The 20,446-nt window shown below is 42.8% G+C and overlaps 1 protein-coding gene across 5 annotated transcripts in view; it reads right to left on the minus strand.

Annotated features, from left to right (window-relative positions):
* KCNS3 (potassium voltage-gated channel modifier subfamily S member 3) overlaps nucleotides 1–20,446 on the minus strand; it is a 235,028-nt gene that overhangs the window by 205,349 nt on the left and 9,233 nt on the right. For 4 of the 5 annotated variants that reach the window (XR_008958182.1, XR_008958183.1, XM_048222636.2 and 1 more), the window contains exon 2: nucleotides 8,280–8,470. The gene's annotated coding sequence lies outside the window, so the exon portion shown is untranslated. Of the gene's footprint in view, nucleotides 1–8,279; nucleotides 8,471–12,362; nucleotides 12,774–20,446 lie in introns of those variants that run through there. The other variant, XM_044390444.3, reaches the window with a different exon arrangement.

Consider the following 20,446-nt stretch of genomic DNA (forward strand, 5'->3'; position numbering starts at 1 on the left):
AAAAGAAATACAAATATAAAAACCAAAGAAATTAAAGAAAAGCCCAATGATCTTAAATTTGAATTGGAAATAGCATTATGAACTGAAAATTTAACTTTCCCTAAAAGAGAATTTTATTTCCACTGAAAAAGCCTACAACAAAATGACCAACTCTAGTGGATGCTGTGAAGCATCACTCACATCTCCCGTTTAGAACTGAGCCACTCATTCTCACACCTGCTGGAAGTGTTAATAGCTAAGAGCTCTCAGTTAAGTCCCTCTTTGGGAATCACCCTCATTCGAAGACAGCTGTCTTGCCCAAGGTCACGACACTCCTTCCCCAGGCCAGTTCACATCCAATGACTTATGTATGAGGGGGCTATAAAGACCCAGCACCTTTTTCTCAAGGTAGGGTCCAGAGTTCCCATAGGATCAGCTAAGATTTCTGTTCCAACCTCATCACAGTTCAACTCTTCTCCTTGCCCCATCCTACTTCTTTCATTTCCCACTGGAATTGGTCCCAAGGGCACCTCCCAACAAACTTCCTGCACACAAATCTCTGTCTCAGTCTATTTCCCCGGGAACCCAACTGAAGACACCAAGTCAAGACCAATTAACATCTCAAGCTTGTGCAGATTGAGGCATCAAAATATAATTTCTCACTAAAAGAACAAGGGCTCCCTAGAGAAATAGCCAATCCCCAGTCTGGGGTAAGAAATACCCAAGATAAATGCAAGCTGGTACAGCCACTCTGGAAAACAGAATGGAGGTTCCTCAAAGAGTTAAAAATAGAGCTACCCTACAACCCAGCAACTGCACTACTAGGTATTTACCCCAAAGATACAAATGTAGTGATCCAAAGGGGCATCTGCACCCCAATGTTTATAGCAGCAATGTCCACAAGAGCCAAACTATGGAAAGAGCCCAGATGTCCATCGACAGATGAATGGATAAAGATGTGGTATATATGTGCAATGGAATATTACTCAGCCATCAAAATGGATGGAATCTTTCCATTTACACCAACGTGGATGGAACTGGAGGGTATTATGCTGAGCAAAATAAGTCATTCAGAGAAATGAATATTTCATATGGTTTTGCTCATATGTGGAATATAAGAAATAGGATCATAGGGGAAAGGAGGGAAAATTGAATGGCAAGAAATCAGAGAGGGAGACAAACCATGAGAGACTCTTAACTATAGGGAACAACCTGAGGATTGCTGGAGGGGAGGTGGATGGGTGGATGGGGTAACTGGGTGATAGGCATTAAGGAGGGCACATGATGTAATGAGCATTCAGCATATGCAACTGATGAATTACTGAATGCTATATCTAAAACTAATGATGCACTATATATTGGCTAATTAAATTTAAGTTAAAAAAAAAAAAGAAATACCCAAGATAAGCCTGGACTATCCTCTTATATTAGAAAGTAAGGAAGCCATCATCAAGGACAGGGATAGAGTCAAAAGGACTCAGGGCCAACTTACGGAGACTCCCACTGGCCAAAGATGGTAAATTTGTGCGTCAAAAAGAAAAAAAATTTCCCGATAGACTGAACTATGTCGAGTATGTTAAAATCTCTGAGTTCATAATAATATTTTTTAAGAAAGAAAGAAATACATTGGTTACCTTTGCAGGGTATTAGAGTATCAGTTCATTATTCTGGAATGTGAGGGAAAAAAAGAAAATCAAACATTTATCCTGTTTTCCTGCATGAACTGTACCTTAGGAGAACCATATAGTAGTTAAAGAGGGAAATTTTTCTTTATAAAAAATTCTAATAACTCAAAAACAATAGTAACAGAAATAATTAAAATGGTACGCTAGAAAATATATATTTAGATTGAAAAACACAAACACTTTGAAAAGTAAAAGCATGAAAATAGTAATCAAAAGAGAGTAGGAGTGGCTACACTGATACCACACGAAATAAAATTTAGGACAAAAATTGTTACCAGAGCCAAAGAGCATTTATAAAAATAAAAGAGTCAATCAGTGAAGAAAACATAAAAATTATAAATACAGATGTACCCAGCAACCGAGCCCAAAAATACTATCTCTATTTGCAGATAGCACAATTCCATGTATTCCTATGGAATACATACACACAAAAAAATTATTAGAACTAATAAATAAATTCAGCATTGTTGCAGAATATGAAATGAATATACAAAAATCAATTATATTTCTATACACTAGCAATGAGAAAACAGAAATACGAAATTTAAAAAACAATTCCATTTATAATAGCATCAAAAAGTTATTATTTAAGAATAAATTTAACAAAAGCAGTACGAATTTGTGCCCAAACTACAAACTACTGTTGAAAGAAGACATAAGTAAATGTAAAGACAATCCCAAATAGCAGGACTCCCCAAATTAATCTATAGATTCAACATAATTCCTTTTTTTTCTTTAAGAGCATACCACCTCTGTTTTATTTTTTTTTTGTAATAATATTTTTTTATTATATTATGTTAGTCACTACACAGGGTGGGGGAATGGGATAGGCTGGCGATGGGTAGTAAGGAGGGCACGTATTGCATGGTGCACTGGGTGTTATACGCAACTAATGAATCATCGAACTGTACATCAAAAACCAGGGATGTACTGTATGGTGATCAACATAATTCCTATCCAAATATTAGCTGCCTTTTTCTTTTCAGAAATTGACAAGCTGATTCTAAAATTCATATGGAAGTGCAAGAGACCCAGAATAGTCAAACAATCTTGAAAAAGAACAAAGTCAGAAGACTCATACTTCATGATTTCAAAATTTGCTACAAAGCTACAGTAATCAAGACAAGGTAGAGTTGGCGTAGGAGACACAGGTAGATCAAGGGAACAGAATTAAGAATCCAGAAATAAGTCCATGTCTATGGTCAACTGATTTTCAACAAGGACGTCAAGACAATTCAATCGGGGAAGAACAATCTTTTCAATAAATGATACTGAGATAACTGGATAGCCACATGCAAAAGAATAAAAAATGCCCACCTCATATCATACACAAAAATTAATTTATCAGTGAATCAGAGACCTAAATATAGGTGCCAAAACTTAAAACATGCATAAGAAAACACAGGCATAAGTTTTTGTGACCTGGGATTAAAATGATTTCTTAGATATGACACCAAAATCATAATACAATAAAAGGAAAAATAGATAAACTGACTTAATCACAATTAAAAATTTTGTGCTTCAAAGGACACTGTCAAGTCAAAGGAAAAGTAACAAGAAAATGAAAAGACAACCCCCATGTTGAAAGAAAATATTTGCAAATCATTTATCTGATAATGATCTAATATCCAGAATAAAGAACTTTTACAATTCAACAATAAAAAGACAAATAATCTATTTAAAAATGGGCAAAGGGTTTCAACAGACATTTCTCTGAAGATAAACAAATGGCTAAAAAGGCCATGAAGAGATGGAACATCATTTATCATTAGGGAAATGCCCATCAAAGACACAAGATAATATTTTACACTACTAGGATGGCTAAAATCAAAAAGTAATAATAATACAAGCGTTTTACGATAATGCAAGTGTTAGGATATGCAGAAATTGGAACTTCGTGCATTACCACGGGTGATGTAAAATGGTACAACCATGTTGGAAAACAGTTTAGCCCATTTCTGAAAAAGCTAAACATAGAATTAGCATATGATCCAACAATTCCACTTCTATTTCTAAGAGAACTGAAAACATGTGTTCAAACAAAATACACACATTAACGCTCATAGCAGCATTATTCATAACAGCCAAAGGCAGAACGCAACCCAAATATCCATGTCCATTAATTGAGGAATGGATAAACAAAATGGTCTATCCATTCGATGGAATCTTATTTGGCCATAGGAAGGAATGAAGTACTGATACTACAACATGAATGAACTTTGAAAACATTATTCTAATGAAAGAAGCCAGACCAAAAAAGGCCACATATTGTATGATTCCATTTATATGAAACATCCACAACAGGCAAACCCATAGAGACAGAAAGTAGATTAGCGGTTGCTAGGGGCGGGGAGGAAGAGAGAATAGGGTGTGACCAGTGTTTTTCTTTCGGGGGTCATAAGAATGTTCTGGAATTAGATGGCTGTACAAACTTAGAATATACTAAGAACCACCGAATTATGCATTTTAGAAAGGTAAATTTTAGGCGCGCCTGGGTAGCTCAGTGGTTGGGCGTCTGCCTTCGGCTCAGGGCGTGATCCCAGCGTTCTGGGATCGAGCCCCGCATCAGGCTCCTCCACTGGGAGCCTGCTTCTTCCTCTCCCACTCCCCCTGCTTGTGTTCCCTCTCTCGCTGGCTGTCTCTCTCTGTCAAATAAATAAATAAAATCTTTAAAAAAAAAAAAAAAAAAGAAAGGTAAATTTTATCATAAGAGAAGTATATCTCAATAAAACTGTTATGTTAAAAGGGATCCCAGCTAATGAAGAAGGAATGATAGAATTAAAGCCTCACTATTTTGCAAGTCATCATGGAATAACGCATCCAGGCTGCTAAAACCCAGATCAAAAGCTGATGGGGCACTTTATAACAGCTACATCAGAATAACAATACTGAGCCTGAAGTCACAGAAAGAAAGAAGACACAGTGTGTCTCTTGATGGAAGTATATACACAGTTCTGCAGTATTTCAACGACAACCACCAATCAGCCCTGAATTTTATTGAGAGACTAGAAGTGCCATTTGAAATCAGATAGAGATTTCAGAGGAACATGTGCAATGACACAGCAAAATCCAGACTGTGGGAAACTGTACGGGACAGACAGCACAGACCAGATAAGCGACGTAGCAAATGGATCCAATGTGTGGGCTTTGTATGAATCCTGATTTTAACTAGACAAATGCTTAATATATACATATATATATATATATATATATATATATATATATATATATGAGAAAAGCAGGGACATTTGAGTATCAACGAGATACTTGATAATATAAAAGAATTATTGTTAAGTTTTCAATGTGCTGATGATATTGGAATTATACTTTTTAAAAGAACCCTTATCTTTTGAAAATGTATACTAAAATATAAAATTATACCAGGTTTGGGATTCATTTCAAAATAATCCCGGGGGTGGGGGTAACAGAGCCAGGAGGTGGGGGGTTGGGGGGAGGTGGGGGAAGTGTATCTTGCTCATACAAGATATGCTCATGAATTGATCATTGTTGCAGCTGGGTGAGGTGTACAGAAGTTTAATGTATTATTCTCCCTACTTTGTCCATGTTAAAATTCTCCATCAAAAATGTTTCAAGAAAAATTTACTAAGCACCTTTTCGGGCCACGCACCATAGTAAGCACTTTCATAGACACTCTTGTTCACCCTTGAATTCCCAGCAGCCCGTGCAGTACCTGGGCACTAGGAGGCAATGAGGAAGCATCACTGAATGAATGAATGATTTCCTTTAACTCCCTCACCGTCCTAAGTGATAGATCTTATATCCCACCTTGCAAATAGGGATGCCTGAGGCGCGGAGTTTGCCCAACATTATCCAGATCTTATGCGGCAGACTCTTTCCACTATGTCTCGAATATGAGTTTTGTTTTGTTTTGTTTTGTTTTTAAGTGGGAGGGAGGAGGGACTGGCTGATCTTTGAATTTACCTAGTTTTTCATCATCCTCATTAAAGAGCACTATACCCTTCAGTAGGGGATTTGGTATAAGCATGCCAGTAGGGGATTTGGTATAAGCATGCCGAGGACACACAGGGTCTCAAACCAGGCCCATCCGGGAGTACAAAAGGCATCTGGCCACAAAGTTGAAAACTGAAATGCTATTTTCATGCTTTTTCTCAAGAAGAGCATCAGCTCACTGTACCGCTCCCCCTGCCCACTAGCAACCCAAATTACTCATGGTGAGAACACCATATACTGTATTTGGCCACCTTGGGCCTCTTGGTGTTTACAGGATGGAAAAGAAAGAAAAAGATGTCAAAAATCCAAGATACTCACTGGCAGCTTAGAAGAAAAACTGCATTCATCTAATTCTCTCCAAGTGGCACCCTGTAAAAGGCTTTTCAAAGCCATTAACCTCTTACTCACCTCTTCTTAGTCCCCCTTCCTTCTCGTTTTGCTTTCTGCCCTCAAACTCACTTAAAAAATGCTCTCAGAACTGTGTCCTTTCAAGGCTGACAGACATACACTCACACGTGCCTGAGTGCCTTCGCTGATGCTCTTGTGTTGCTCAGAAACGTCATAGAGCATAACAAAAATAGTCGGTCTTTTGATTGGGCAGAATCACTTTTTTCAATCGATTCCATAAATGTAAACAAAAGCCTAGCTTCCTTCTGCCCTCCCACATGTCCAAAATCTACATTAATCCTTCCATCAGATTAAAAAAAAATAGGACATTTTTCAGAATTAATACTGCCACCTTTTTGGGATATTCTGAGAGCTGCATTTCATCCCATTAAATTTAAAAGACAAATCACTCATGTTTTTAAAAAGGGTAGGGTCATGCTAAATTCTATTTCTGCCCACGGTATGTGAGAATCTTCCAAATAAAAACAAGCAGATGTAAACAGAATTAGAAATCTAAAGTCAGTCCACACCTTTGGATGGAGGTGTTCCCACCAGGCACCTTCCCTGACCTTCTCATAGAGAAAGCTCCCCGTGCACCAGCATGGGTAACACGTAAGGAACAGAAAATCGGTAATCAGCGATGGGCAGAGAAGAGCAAAGAGCACGGTGAAATGTCAGTGGCACTGCATAGCCCACCCCGTGTGGTTTAGAAACGGAGACGCTGGGGTTCCTTGGTTCAGGCCTTCTTGAATCAGTGTTGTCAGAGCAGCTAAAAGAGTGCAATTCTAGGAAACGAATGGCTGTTTACGAGACATCTAGAAGGTCATGCCCAGTGCCAGCCTATAGAATACGTGAAATTTCAAAGAGCCTTCTGGAAGAGAGGCATCACTCTCCACCTGGAACAGTCGTATTAGGGTTGTGCTCATTCCCTCTGGACCTCTAGGTACTGTGGCTGCTTCTCTCTGGAAATTCCAAGGATCCTGTCATTCACACAGCTCATCTCCAAACAGAGGCTGCTCGGAAGGCTGACTGATTTACTGAGGCAAGTGGCCAGAGATCTGTCTTATTTGTAAAAAGCAAAGAATCACGGACAGAAAATTTTCAACCTGAAACAGGAAAAAAAAGTGGATGGGCCACAAGAGGGGAGCCTTAACTCTGCAGGAAGTACCCTATCAGGAGTCACGTGACGTGGAGGAAGCCACAAACACCTGCTCAGACTGGTGTCCGGGGAAGGGAGTTTTGGAGAATCTGAACGTACCTTGGCCAAATTAACAGGTCCCCCCACCCGCTTCCTCACCTTTCTCACCTCCTCCCAGCAGCCCCCAGTGCGCAATTCTGTTAACACCCAGCACAAGATACCATAATGTTTTCACAGTTCTCCTTACCGGGCCCCCGCAGGTGCTGTCCCTACACCCTAAGCTGTTCCCTGGAAGGAATCATGTATTGCCACGGCAGTCTCAGCCCCAGACTGCCCCGTATGCTAATTTCTGCCCATAATCTAGTGAAAGATACTCACTTTGATCCGGAAGAATTAAAAGGGCTATCACTGCTTTTGTCAAAGAGCTAACAGAAAGATCTAGACCAGACAAGGTGAAATGAAATGCCTCCAGTGTCCAAACCAGCAATTTAAACAGACGAAGTGGGCTGGCTGGGACTGTGGTGAGCTATCCGGAGGCAGAGGCCGCTCAGCCCCAGAGTCCTCTGTGGAACAGGGAGCCAGGACGCACGTATCTTACGGTGCTCCAGGAGACCCGGAAACCCTGATCTTTATGTGGGGTATCTCAAGTTTAATTAGAATTGATCCAACATGTGTTCAACAGTACGTGGCTCAAACAAAATATGTCTCCAGGCCAGGTACTTCCGAGAAGCCCCCAATCCGTGACCTGAGCCAGACTTCCCAACCCAGCTCCACAGCCCATTTTAAGCAAGATGGACTCAAATGCACTCAAAAGGAATCTTATCACAATAGCAGTTGTTACTTCCTTCAGTTTGAGCCATAAATGTCAGAGGGGAAGTGGGGAATGGGGGCTACTCATTCTTCCAAAGCTGGCGTGGCGTATCCCCCCAAAAGAATCCAACCTCATCCTTCCAGGCTGGCTTTCTCACCTTCCTCCTTTACTCCTCTGCCCCAACTGCCAGTGAATTTTAGTCCAAATAGTCTCCCTGGTATGTGACCTTCATTTCTGTCACTGTAAGGCTCGTTCTCCCCTCCGTCTGGTTAATAATGGGACCAGAGGAAAGATCAGTGACTCTTACCCTTGTGGTGTCGATGGCACACTCTCTGCCCTCATCCTGTCCAGTGGAATGTCCATCATCATCCAAGAAGCTCCGCCCTTCTTCCCTCCCGGCTGTGTGTGGTACACATAGGCATTTAGTGGCCAAAAGAAGAGGAAAATCCTGTTTTCTGGTTGAATGGGCCAAGGCAATCACTGGGAAATCACTCTCACCTGCAGAAAAAGCCAGAGGTCAAGTGTTAGCTCCAAGGAAGAAATATACCCAAGACGTTCCAACTCAGACTCAGTGATCTGAGTACTTGACTGATTAGACCCATCTCTTAGGGCCCCATCTCATCTCAAGGAGGGGGTGTTCTTCTCTCTGCCCCCCACCCCCCATGGAACCATTACTCTCAATGGACACAGGGATAGGAAGATATCACAGCCCCAGGACTGACTCGTAATCACTCTCAGGCTTAAGGACTCTCAGGTTTTGACTACAGGGGACTCTTGGGACATCTCCACTGACCCCAAGGCCAACAAAACATCCAAAGCTAAGATGAGGCACTAGAATTAGGACTGCAGTCATTCACCTCCCACACGGTTTCTTCTAGGGGCATCACTTTCCTGGCTAATTCACCAAGGACATACTTAGAAGCTTCTAAATGAATACATTTTAATCCATTTCAGAGACCAAGTTCTGAGTGTGACTGTCCTAATAGAATTAACACTGCTGCTCTAATTTGAAATCAATAGATTTCAAAGTCTGGCCAAATTCGATTGTGTTATATTTGTCCATTGTCATATTTCACAGATCAGAAATGACTATGCCTGCTAGATCAGCGTCCTCTGCTTAAATGTGTGTGTGTCCACGGATGCGTGTGTAGTGTGTATGGGGGGTTAAGCTCGTACCAAAACAAAAGGACAAATTTACATTTCTCTCTCTGAATAAATTAAAGAAAGCAAAAAAATTTCCAGTTCCCAACAAGGTAAGACTTGTCTCATGTTGATGCCTTCCCACAGAATTATATTAGTATCTAGGCATCCATCCATTGATTTTCATGTCTTCCAATCAATGCTAGGTCCTAAAGGGGGCCAGGGGTGGGTGGGGAGGAAGAAGAAAAGATTGATTCCGAGCTTCAGAAAGAAAATGAAAGAAGTGCCTTTGGCTACGTCAGTCATTAAACAAACATTCATTATAGCTTAAGATCTGCCTGGAATTATCCTAGGCATTGGGATTGCAAACAAGATGCAGTGCCTTCCCCCTCCTCCCCACTCCAGGAGCTCCCAGGCTCAGGACCAAATGTAATAAACAAGGAATGGTACCCTACCAACACCAAGGGGGCAATGGAGAGGGAGCAAAGCAGGAACACATTGCTCCCAAAAACGGCCAGAGAAATCCTTCAGTGCGTTTTCACCTCCAATAAAGATAACAAGGAAAGATCCAGAAGAAAAAAAAAAATGCAGCTCTACCCAAAGTGAATTTCCGAAGGGACTCTTAGCAGAAGAGGTAGAGCGCAATCTCAAAGAGATAAATAAAATCAATCCAGGAGCTAAAGTCCTCCTACTTCTCCTCCTCCACAGCCTCCCAGCAACACATCATTGGGTCAGTCTCAAATATTTGTGTTCCACTGAAACGCAGAAATGCTGCTGTGCCTTTTTTAAAAGGTTTAAGCACACACGTATAGTCTTCCTCTGCCTACAAGATACCTTTCCAAAGGCAGCACATGTTAAGGGAAGGTAAGATTAATCTGGCTGGGAGATAATTAATTAACTGCACACTGCTTTGATATGACTATATTAATTACTGAAGAAAAAAGTTAACAAAGTACTTAGGCAGTTTGGCACTTCTAAGAAACCCCAAGCATTGTTGGGCACTGGCTCATCACAGGACTGGCCCAGGGACAGTGTGAGGGGAACCAAGGGTCTTTTTTACAGAAACTGGTACCTACTGGGCCCTCCATCAATGTCTGATGAATTAATAACCTCCCAGGCTGCCTTTTCTCTCTGTCCACCACCCCCCCAAACTCAGAATGCCAGTGTTCTGCCTCATTTTCCATCACTATGACTCCCATCCAAAAAAACTAGATTTTTGGAAAAGATACAACACCAGTCAATACCTATCGGTGTGAATTTATGTCAATTCACACCCCTCCTAGGGCATTCACATTCTAACAGTGACCTTTCCATGTAAAATGATAACCAGCATCTTCTGAGTCCCTACAACATGCCAGGAACCTTCCAGGAGCTTCACACACATCACTTCTATCCTCAACCACTGAGAGTGCTAACTTTTGTGATCCCCATTTTATAGGTGGGACATCGAGGCTCAGGGAAGTGATTTGTCTAAAGTCCCAAACCCAGCAAATGCCAGAGACAGGATTCAAACTGAGGTAAGTCTGCCTGATGTCACTCAGCCCAGAAAATCAACTTTGATATGACTATATGAATCACTGAAGAAAAAAATTAGTTGTCAGGGGAAGTTAAGGACTGGGAGAAGTGGGCAGAACGTGTCCCAAACCAGCACACTTTGGGCAAGAAAAATGTGTACATCCAATACGGTCTCCCCTTCCTGCTTAACAATCCCACCACATGGTCCACTCTCTGTGTTCCCACCACCCATGTCAGGGTGTAACTGTTAAAAAGAAGACGGTATCGTTTGCGATTTAGCACCTAAGCAGGCTTCTAACTTTGCTGAGTGATTCAGCAGGATCGTGGCAAAACACATCAGTTCACTCAAGTATTGCTACCCTCCGTAGAATTCTCTTCATGATAAAAAAGGGAGGCCCTCTGCAGCATCCTTGCGGTGGACCCTCCAGCTTGGCTGTATTTCCTGGTGGGTTGACAACAGCATTCAAAAATGTACAAAATGACTGGCTCCGTTATTGAGAGGGAGAAGGTGAAGATTAAGTGGCCTGTTGGACTCTTTCATCATCCAGAGAGCTGACATCCAATCTTGGAACAGAACGAGGAAAATCAAATGGACAAGCAGACAGTACACAGGGGTAATAATAACTCCTGATGCCCGTCCCCCAGGACTCAGAATCACAGGACTAAGGTTGCTCTCTAAAAATTAAACTATAAAATCAGTGTCTGAGAGATCAAAGCAGACACTCTGAGGGACACTGCTGCATAGATCTGGGTCTTATGTACTTGCACAGAATCCTGAGTGTACCTGTTACTACCCTGCTCGCATTCTTCTGAAATGCTGTCACCTCCGTCTTCCCACTAGCCTGAGAAGCCTCCAGTTAGGGACAATGTTATAATATCAGTCTTCGTATTCATTATCCCTGTTACACAATGGTGCTTGACACATTTTTATTGAACCAGTTCCTCTCCCCAAGGCAACAAGACTAAACAGTAAATTAATTAGAAGAATCAATATGGATAACGAAGGCAGTTGGTCAGCAAGGGAAGCGGAGGAGGAAAGTGTAAAAGATCAACGTTGGTTGCCCAAGACCCATCCCAGCACTTTCCAAAGGAGATCTCACACTGAAGAAGCAGCATCATTCGGCCCCGATGGAGACATCTTGAGTGGATTTTTAGGTGTCTGGACCTAGAGTTTCGGGTATTGTTAGATACGCCCAAACCTCTCCTTGTTCTGATTCCAGACTCCCTGAGGCACCTCACCAACAGAGAGCATGCAAGCATGTCCACTCTGTCCACTAGATATATTTATTAGCGGAACGTAATAAGGCCGGAAGAGGTTTATTTACTCAGTGTTCTGTAAGTTTCTATGACAATCTGCTAGAGTCTGAACAACTGTGGGACTCCTGACGTGAGTTTCTGAAGTTGCCAGGCTGCCTCAGAGCCTGACCCTGACCTATGATAAGGTCACCAGGTAAATGGCACCTTTAAGTACCATCCTGACAGCCAGCCAGCTTCCCTGGAGACATCCTAACCTTGCCAACTTCGGCAGAAGAGTATCCTCTGCTTCGGCACTAGTGATATGTTGAGGCCAGGTAATCCTCTTGTGGGGGGCTGTCCAGTGCACTGCAGGATGGTTAGCAGCACTCCCTGTCCCCGAAGGTGGTGACAACCAAAATCGCCAAATGGCCCCCAGAGAGCAAAACCATCCCCAGTGGTGAACCACTGCTCTGAGGTCGAGTAAAAAGATCTCAGGTACCCGTTTGGAAGCTGGAAGTTCAGAAAGCTCAGAACGGCAGATGGTACTCATACTTCGTCTGCTGACAGGGGCGGGGGATATTCACCCGGATACTTTCTTCTAGAATTCAGTCATGGCATTTCTGGTGTCAGACAAGCAAAACTTTGCAAGTGAGAAAAGATAAAAGGCAGGTTAACCTTTTGTTGAAACTCGAAGCATGCTTCAGGCAATTTGAGTCTAGAGTAAAGGTTAGTGATTTTCTCTGAGAATCTATCTGATGTTTGCTAACATTTTTGGTGCCAGAATGACGCACAGAGCAATGCACTAATATAGTTCGAAAGATGTCTTACTACAGCTCTCTTGTAGGTAAGGGTCCTCTTGCTGACCATACGCACCCCTGACCAAGCTCCAATTTTGTGGAAACTCATTGATATCCCAGGAAAAATGCAAATACGTGTCAGTTTTGTAGTCTTGTCCCTATTTATCAATCATAGACTAATTTTCAATAAAATCTAAGAGTAATGAAATAACAGGAATAATAATCAAAGGTGAAATTTGCCCCTATTTCTATCTTGATTAACTAATGAGAGTTGTAGTCTGGGGTTTTGCTTAAATAAAACTAAAATCTCACAATCAGACTGCCATAACTGGATTTAGTGTGCCAGAAAAATGGTACTTATGTTTAAATCCTATAATCCAAAGCAATCAAAATAATACACCACCTCCCAGCTGATTCAGACAGTAGACTACTAAGAATATCCCTGAGTTACTTCGTTTTTCCAAATTATCAAATTTTAAGACGTACGTTAATATGAGAAATCAATGACTTTTTAAAAATTTTTGCTCTGTCCCCAGAAGAAAATGAAAACTTCTCAGGGTCTAATACATTCAGGGATTAAAAATAAATTTATAGAAGTTCTGGTCTTCGGGGAGGAAACCAGTAAGTGCCTTCCAAAGCAAAGCCTCTAAATTATATTTCAAAAGTTAATATAAATTATATTTCTCTTGGCCATCCAGAATGAGTAAATGCAATACCATCTCCAGAAATCCCTAAGGCTTGAAGCATGGGTAACTAAACACCACTTTCCTCTCCTCGGGTTCTGTGTTCCTAGACAACCCTCCCTGGGGAACAGAGGGAGACAGCAGGCTGCTGCTGAGTCACTGAGTCACCTCTAAAGGCAATCTTCAGAAAGGAAAGCAAGGAAAAGCCCTGTGGAAGGGTGGGCACCTCACAAGAGAGAGCGAAACATCGCAGCCACTGACCCCAGCATGGTCATCCTTACCTGGTGACAAGGCTCTGGGACCACCCTGAGTTGTCCATATGGCTGCCACTATTCCACCAGCCCCAGAAGGGAACTGCCCGGCTCCATCCCCTTGCAGGAACCCCCTGAAGCAGGACTAGCTGAAATCAGGGGTTCAGACTGCAGCCAGGACACAGGCAGGCAAATCAGGCCACCCGGGGACTGTAGACCCTAGGGTAGTCTCATCTATCCCTGTGTCTCTGGTGGCTGATGCATCAAGCATCTGCACTAACATCGTGATTAAAAGAGCAACAGAGAACAAGCAGTTTAGAGAGTAGAGGGGAAAAACCTACCATGCCACGGTAATAGTGAAGGAAACAGGGAAAAGGAAACATTCTGGAGGACACTGTAGCAATGTGTATTACAAAGTTCACATTGGAGACTGTACCTTGAGGGAATAAATTAGACAAGCATGCAAGGATGGGTATCCAAGGATGTTCGCGGCATCAGTAGTTATTCCTAAGAGTAAAAAGTCAGAGGCAACCTAAATGTGCATCGACAGGGAAACAGAGCAGGAGGTAGCTATATAATGGGATATTCCGTGGCCATTAAAAACACTGCAAGAATCATAGGAAGAGCCCCTGTATACTGAATCATGTTTCAATACCTCTGGGTGTTCGCATGTCCAAACCCACCTAACCCTCGTGACATTTGAACAAGTAGTATTTTTATGGAATTCATTTTACAGATGGAAGAACTGGTAAATAGAGAAATTAACTAACTCTCCAGGGTCAACAGCTATTAAGTGATAGCCTCAAGGTTTGAATTTAAACAATAATGTTCTAAAGCCATTCTCTTAACCACAACGCTCTACTACAGATTCATGAAAAGATCATCACGATATGCTAAATAAAAAGAGAAAATAATTATAGTACAACATATGGCATGATCTGGTCTTTATAAAAGAGGTCTAACGTTCAAAGGGAAAAAAGAATAATCTCTAAGAATATACACTACAGTGTTATATGCATTCTCTCTGGATGCTAGAAATTGGGATGATTTTTGCTTTCTCCTCTGTATCTCTCAACATTGTGTGACTTTCTTTGCAAGTATCACGAAATGCTTATGTAAATAGCCGTTTCAGGGCCCCTGGATGGCTCAGTCGGTTAAGCATCTACCTTCCGCTCAGGTCATGATCCCGGGGTGCTGGGATCTAGCCCCACAACAGGGAGCCTGCTTCTCCCTCTCCCTCTGCCTGATGCTCTCCCTGATTGTTCTTTCTCTCTGTCTCTGTCAAATAAATAAATAAAATATTTAAAAATGAATTAATTAATTAAATAATAAATAAATAGTCATTTCTTTTTGGAAAAAATAAAAGATCAAAAGCAGCTTTGGTCAGTACTTGGGGAAGGGTTGGGGGGGCGGGACAGACACAAAGTGAACGTACAGATTGGGGTGATATTGGATCCTCCACCGACGGGCTCCTTTAACATCTATAGAATCATACGTGTCTGCTGCTCATTCACGTCTGCTCTGAGGCAGGTACTGTCCTGGGAACTACAGAGGACAAAAAACAATGTGGCTCCTGCCCTCGGAGCTTACAGTTGCTCAGAAGGGGTCAGAGGAGGGCACACAGGTAAATGAGTAACTTCAGTACAAGGCAGGAGACAACAGGTACCCCGAGGAGAGGTACCGAGGTGCCATGGAAATTCACAGGAGGTAAGGGTCCCTCTGGGATCAGGAAGGAGGGACAACTGTGGGAACAGGTGGCATCTGAGCTGAGGCTTGAGGGTCGGGTCAGACACGAACAAGTAAAGAAGATGGTTAAGAGTGAGAAGGTCATTCTCCCAGGAGGGGAAGGAACACGTGCAATGCCGTGGGGATGAGAAAGCTTGTGGTATGTACAGAGAGCAGAAAATAGTTAAGTCTGGCTAATGGAGCCCTATGACCTAGAAATATTTATGTAGAATATGAAGAAGTCTACTGTACTAGCCACACCTCTGTGAGCCAGGAATAACCAAGGTGAGTGAGCGCTGGCTTTAGGAAAGGAGAATGGATTGCAGGTGGCCATACAGAGAATCTGCTGAAACAAGGACCATAACTCAGGTCTCCTGCACTATTTAGCCACAAGGAACCAGTCAGAGAGGCATTAAAAAGCCTCTCAGAGTTATTGCTGTTTCCAGATCTGGAAAATTAGAGGCTGGCACTCGGTACAGCAATCCACCAGGCACTGCAGTGACCTAAGATGGCAAACAGCGAATCCCAGCCATGTCTACGAAGTGCAGACAGTGGCAAGGCCAGAAATGTGGGCGACAGCTCCTGAATTTACCCCACTTTTCTCTTGCACCTCCCCCTCATAGTGCAGGAAAGCAGGGCTCAGTAGAGAGAATTCAGGAAGTTCTTGAATTTAGATGGGGAGGGGAAGCTAAATTCTTCATTTTCACTAATCTCTAACTGAAATGTAGTAATTCCTCTCATTAAAAATGCAGGCAGGGGCCCAGAGCAATAAGAGCGGTACCAGTGACTTCACTCCATTAGAAATTCCTGGTAATTTCATATCACAGCACACTTGTTCCAGGTCTCAGAAAGTAATCACGTAAGTTCATTGTTTCTTTGAAGTCACAGTGCATATAGACCTACTGCTAGATCGTCCTGAAGGAGTTGATAAAGCAGCACATATATCACTATGTCATAAGTTGGTTTAAATATTTTGATAACTATATATTTCCATACAACTAGATTCCTTTTTATTCTGTGGCTCTTATTTTTTTGTATTTAAACACTGTTCTGAAAAGTGGTCCATAGGCTCCCCCAGACTGCCAAAGGGGTCCATGGCACAAAAAGGGTTAAGAATCCATTAGCCTAGAGATCCTGTTAAAATGTAAGTCACACCATGTCCCTCCTGTGTTCAATTCTTCAATGGCTTCCATCTTCCTCAAAGCAAAACTCTCCTCCTCCCACATCACTTATCTGATTTCATCTCCTTCTCCTCTCTCTTTTTCATTCCCAACTGGCATACTGGGGTCCACGCTATTCCTTCATCATTTCTGCCTCAGGGCCTTTGCATCGGCTGATCCCTGTGCCTGGAATGCCCTATCCATAAGGGATGGCTTGCTTGCCCGTTCCCTTCAGGCCTGGACTCAAATGATACCTTCCAAATGAGGTCTTTCTTGGTTATCCTATCTAAAATACCCCCTGTGAAACTGCTATCCCCCTACTCCTTGCTTTATTTTTTCTCCTTAGCATTTATCACTCCCTAAAATATACTTAGAGACATGTACTTTATTTTTTTTATCATATTCATTATTTATTTCCCCACTCAGAATGAGTTCCATGAAAGCAGGAATTTTTATCTATCTTAACCACCACCGTATCCCAAGTGCCTCTAGCCTCATCCGACACACAGTAAGTTCTTAAACGTTATTTGTTGCATTAATAAGCCAGCAGCTGCTTCCATTCCATGTCAAATTTTAAAGTCTCCCCCCACCCATTGTATTCCCGGGAGAAAAGAAACATCACGGCAAATGTGCCTGTGAAATTGTGGTCACCACAGAAGGAAGGTAGCTTATTTATCAACCACTGCAGAAGAAAATGCATTTCTTTCTTAATAAAAAGAGTTTTCATCGAAGACAAGATAGACAAATCTCACACACACACACACACACACAATAAGTTATCAGATCAAATTATATCATAAAAGAAATACAAAAAAGTAAATGGGAAAATTGGTACATGGCATCCAACCAGTAAAGGCCCACTCCCCCAGCTTGAAATAGAAGGGATGCTAGCTGGTAAGATCATCACACAGATTCCACCTGGCAAGCAGGAAAAGGAAACGGGTCCAGTGTACAACCACAGGAGTAAACGCAGGTAGTAAGTCACCACATGGGCACTGCTCCACTTAACCCGCTGCTGTTGAAATGTACTGTTGCCCACTTGAAGGCACTGTTGCTCAAACCAGCAAAAACGCACGCACACTGGGAAGATCCGAACTTGGCAGGGCTTCCTTCACACCCATACAAGGAACCTCATTCCGTTCTGGCCCCTGGAGCACTCTGTTTTAATAAGAACAACCAAAGCTAAGACTGGATTCCTTATAGTTACGAAATGGGAGTCGAGGACAAAGAAAGTACTATTTTATATCACATATACCCTTATATAGATATGATCAAGGCACTCACATATTAAAAAGTAACAAAACAAACTCTCCCAACCCCAATTGCTCTTTGCGACACATTGCTCTTGAAAACATTTTTCACACTCACCCTTCCTTCTTCTTGTGCAATTGTTGCCCTACCACTCCACCAAGTGTTTTTGCTTGGGGCACCTCTAGACAACCAAACCCACAGCACACTTCTCATCTGGGTGTGACTTACCCATCCAAGGCATTTGTCACTGCCCACCTCCCAGCCCCTGGGGGTCACTGATGCCACATGTCCGCCCACTCACTCTTGGTTTCCTGTGAAACTCTGCTTTGTCTTCCCAAACCTTAAATCTGGGGTCACAAAATAAAATACCTTCAGGGACCACGCAGGTGCCTGAAATGAAAAAAAGGGGACATCTGGCCGCTGTGACAAGCTGGAGAGCACCAGTCCTGCCAAAAGGGGACTGCTGTCCCTTATTTGTGCACATCAGGTGGTCGGATCGCCCAACTTGTCAAGAACACCCACAAATCTTATTTTTATGTGAACCTTCCCAATGTTCTAAATGTTGGCAATTACTGGTTTTGATGTTTTGCTATTGTGAGCCAAACGAAACATATCTGTAGCCTGGATACAATCTGCAGGCCTCAAATGCGTGTCACTGCAACCCCCTGGGTTTCTCCTGTCCCTCTGCTCCTCTCTCTGGGAATTTCATTGAACCACAGAGCCCGGATGTGTATGTCCAGCCCTGATGTTCCCCCTTCCATTTCAGACTCCTATAACTGCCTCCTGGACGTGTCCACTTGAATGTCCCACTGGGACCTTAAAATAAATGTGTCCACACTTTCCTCTCATCCTCTATTCCCAAATATTTCTCAAATTCCTTTCCTTTCCTTATCCCTCCAGCTTCTGCTTTAATTCAGACACTTGGTATTTTTCCATGGTTTATTACAATACACTTCTAATTGTCTTCCCTGCCTTAGACTTATCCCCATCCCCTGCCTCCAGATTCATTCTCCATGCCAAGTTCAAGCTACCTTCTAAAATGTGCGGGCTTCAGGTCCTCTGATAGCTGCCTTGCCCTTCAGGATAAACTCTGGACCCAGAGTGCTTGAGTCTGAATCCCAGCTTCGCCACCCCCCGGCTGTGTGACCTTGGGCAATCACTTAAGTTCTCTGAGCCTTGGGGTGTTTTGTGTTTTTTTTTCCATTTGTAAAACATGGATACTAAATATCACATGCCACAGAGAGCAGTCATGAAGATTAAAAAGGAGATAATAAGAATAAAGCCCTCTGGGCTTAGTACATAGTAAATGCTCAATTAAATGTCAGCTGTCATTATTATGGTTCCTCATCTGTTATCCTCACATTCTACAACCAACTCAAACTCTAGAACTATAAGGAATTACCTGAAATTCTCCCAAAGTGTCCTTGACTCCTCACTCATTTGTCTGCTCAGAATGCCCCTCGAGACTCATATTCTCTATCACATTCTCCAGAACCAAGCTTTGACCCCAGATCTCTCCCTGCCCCAAATCCAGGCCCCCACCCAGCAGGGCCTGCCTCCATCGAGTATCTAACTTCCTCAACTGCAGTAGAACAATTTCCTGGAAGCCTCCACCACCGCACTGTGAGCCCCACAACGGCAGGGCCTACTTTTTCTGAATCTTTGTCTCCTTAATGCCCAGCCAAAAAATACTGAATGACCGAATGAACTTCTCTAATTCGCAGATCAACCCAGAGAGGGAGGCAGTATTATGATCCAGCACTTCTGCATGAGGTTCAGAATGGTTCAGCACACAGGGGAGGCGGCAAGAACATTCTGCCTGCCTCTCTGGCCTCGGTACCCACCAATCTACCCCAAGCCCCCCTGCCTCAGTGACATCCAATTACTCTCCAGCCCCAATCTCACAGTGCACACTCCTTCTCAAACCCCCTTGAAGCTGTTCCTTCTGTTCCCTTCTTTTCTGGTTAATTCCACTTTTATCTTCCAGAAATCAGCTCAAAGACCACCTCTTTCAGGACACTTGCCTTTGATGCACCACATGGGAGCCCACACACATCTGATGCTAAATAGGAAAAAAAAATAGGCACATCTCCTTGGTGCTTCCACCCAATTTTTTTTTTGGAGGGGGGAACAGGGAGGAGGAGCAGGGGAAGGGGGAGAGAGAGAATCTTAAGCAGGCTCCACACCCAGCATAAGCCCGATGCAAGGCTCCATCTCATGACCCAGAGTTCATGACCTGACGCTCAACCAACTGAGCCACCAGGCACCCCCGGTCCCAATTCCTTAGCAACCTCACCGATACACAGTGATGTCAGTGTCTGACACACGGCCGACAAGTGGGAGATTTGGGTGGAAGAATGGCCAAATGAATGATCTACTTAAGGGTAAAAGACAAGGATTTTCCTGCTCAAAATGGAGCAAAGAAGGCCACTTGGGAGTTGCCTTCACATACGGGCCTTCCTGGGGGCTCCAGGACACTGGGATGAGACGCCTCGCTGAGCTATTGCTTCTCTGTACCCAGTGGGAGCGCCCGACACATTATGACATTTCCGAAGGATTGCAGAAGAGCGCGTATTGCTACTAGAAGTAACGGAGTGCTTTTGCCAAATCATAAATCCTCAGTATGTTCACAAGGAGCTCAGAGAACCAAGTGTCTCCTGCTCTAGTATGAAGCCGAGCAGCTATTTCATGGGATGAAAAAAAAAGTTTCATTTAA

Source organism: Ursus arctos, unplaced genomic scaffold (genome assembly GCF_023065955.2).
Source record: "Ursus arctos isolate Adak ecotype North America unplaced genomic scaffold, UrsArc2.0 scaffold_8, whole genome shotgun sequence".
NCBI lineage: Eukaryota > Metazoa > Chordata > Mammalia > Carnivora > Ursidae > Ursus > Ursus arctos.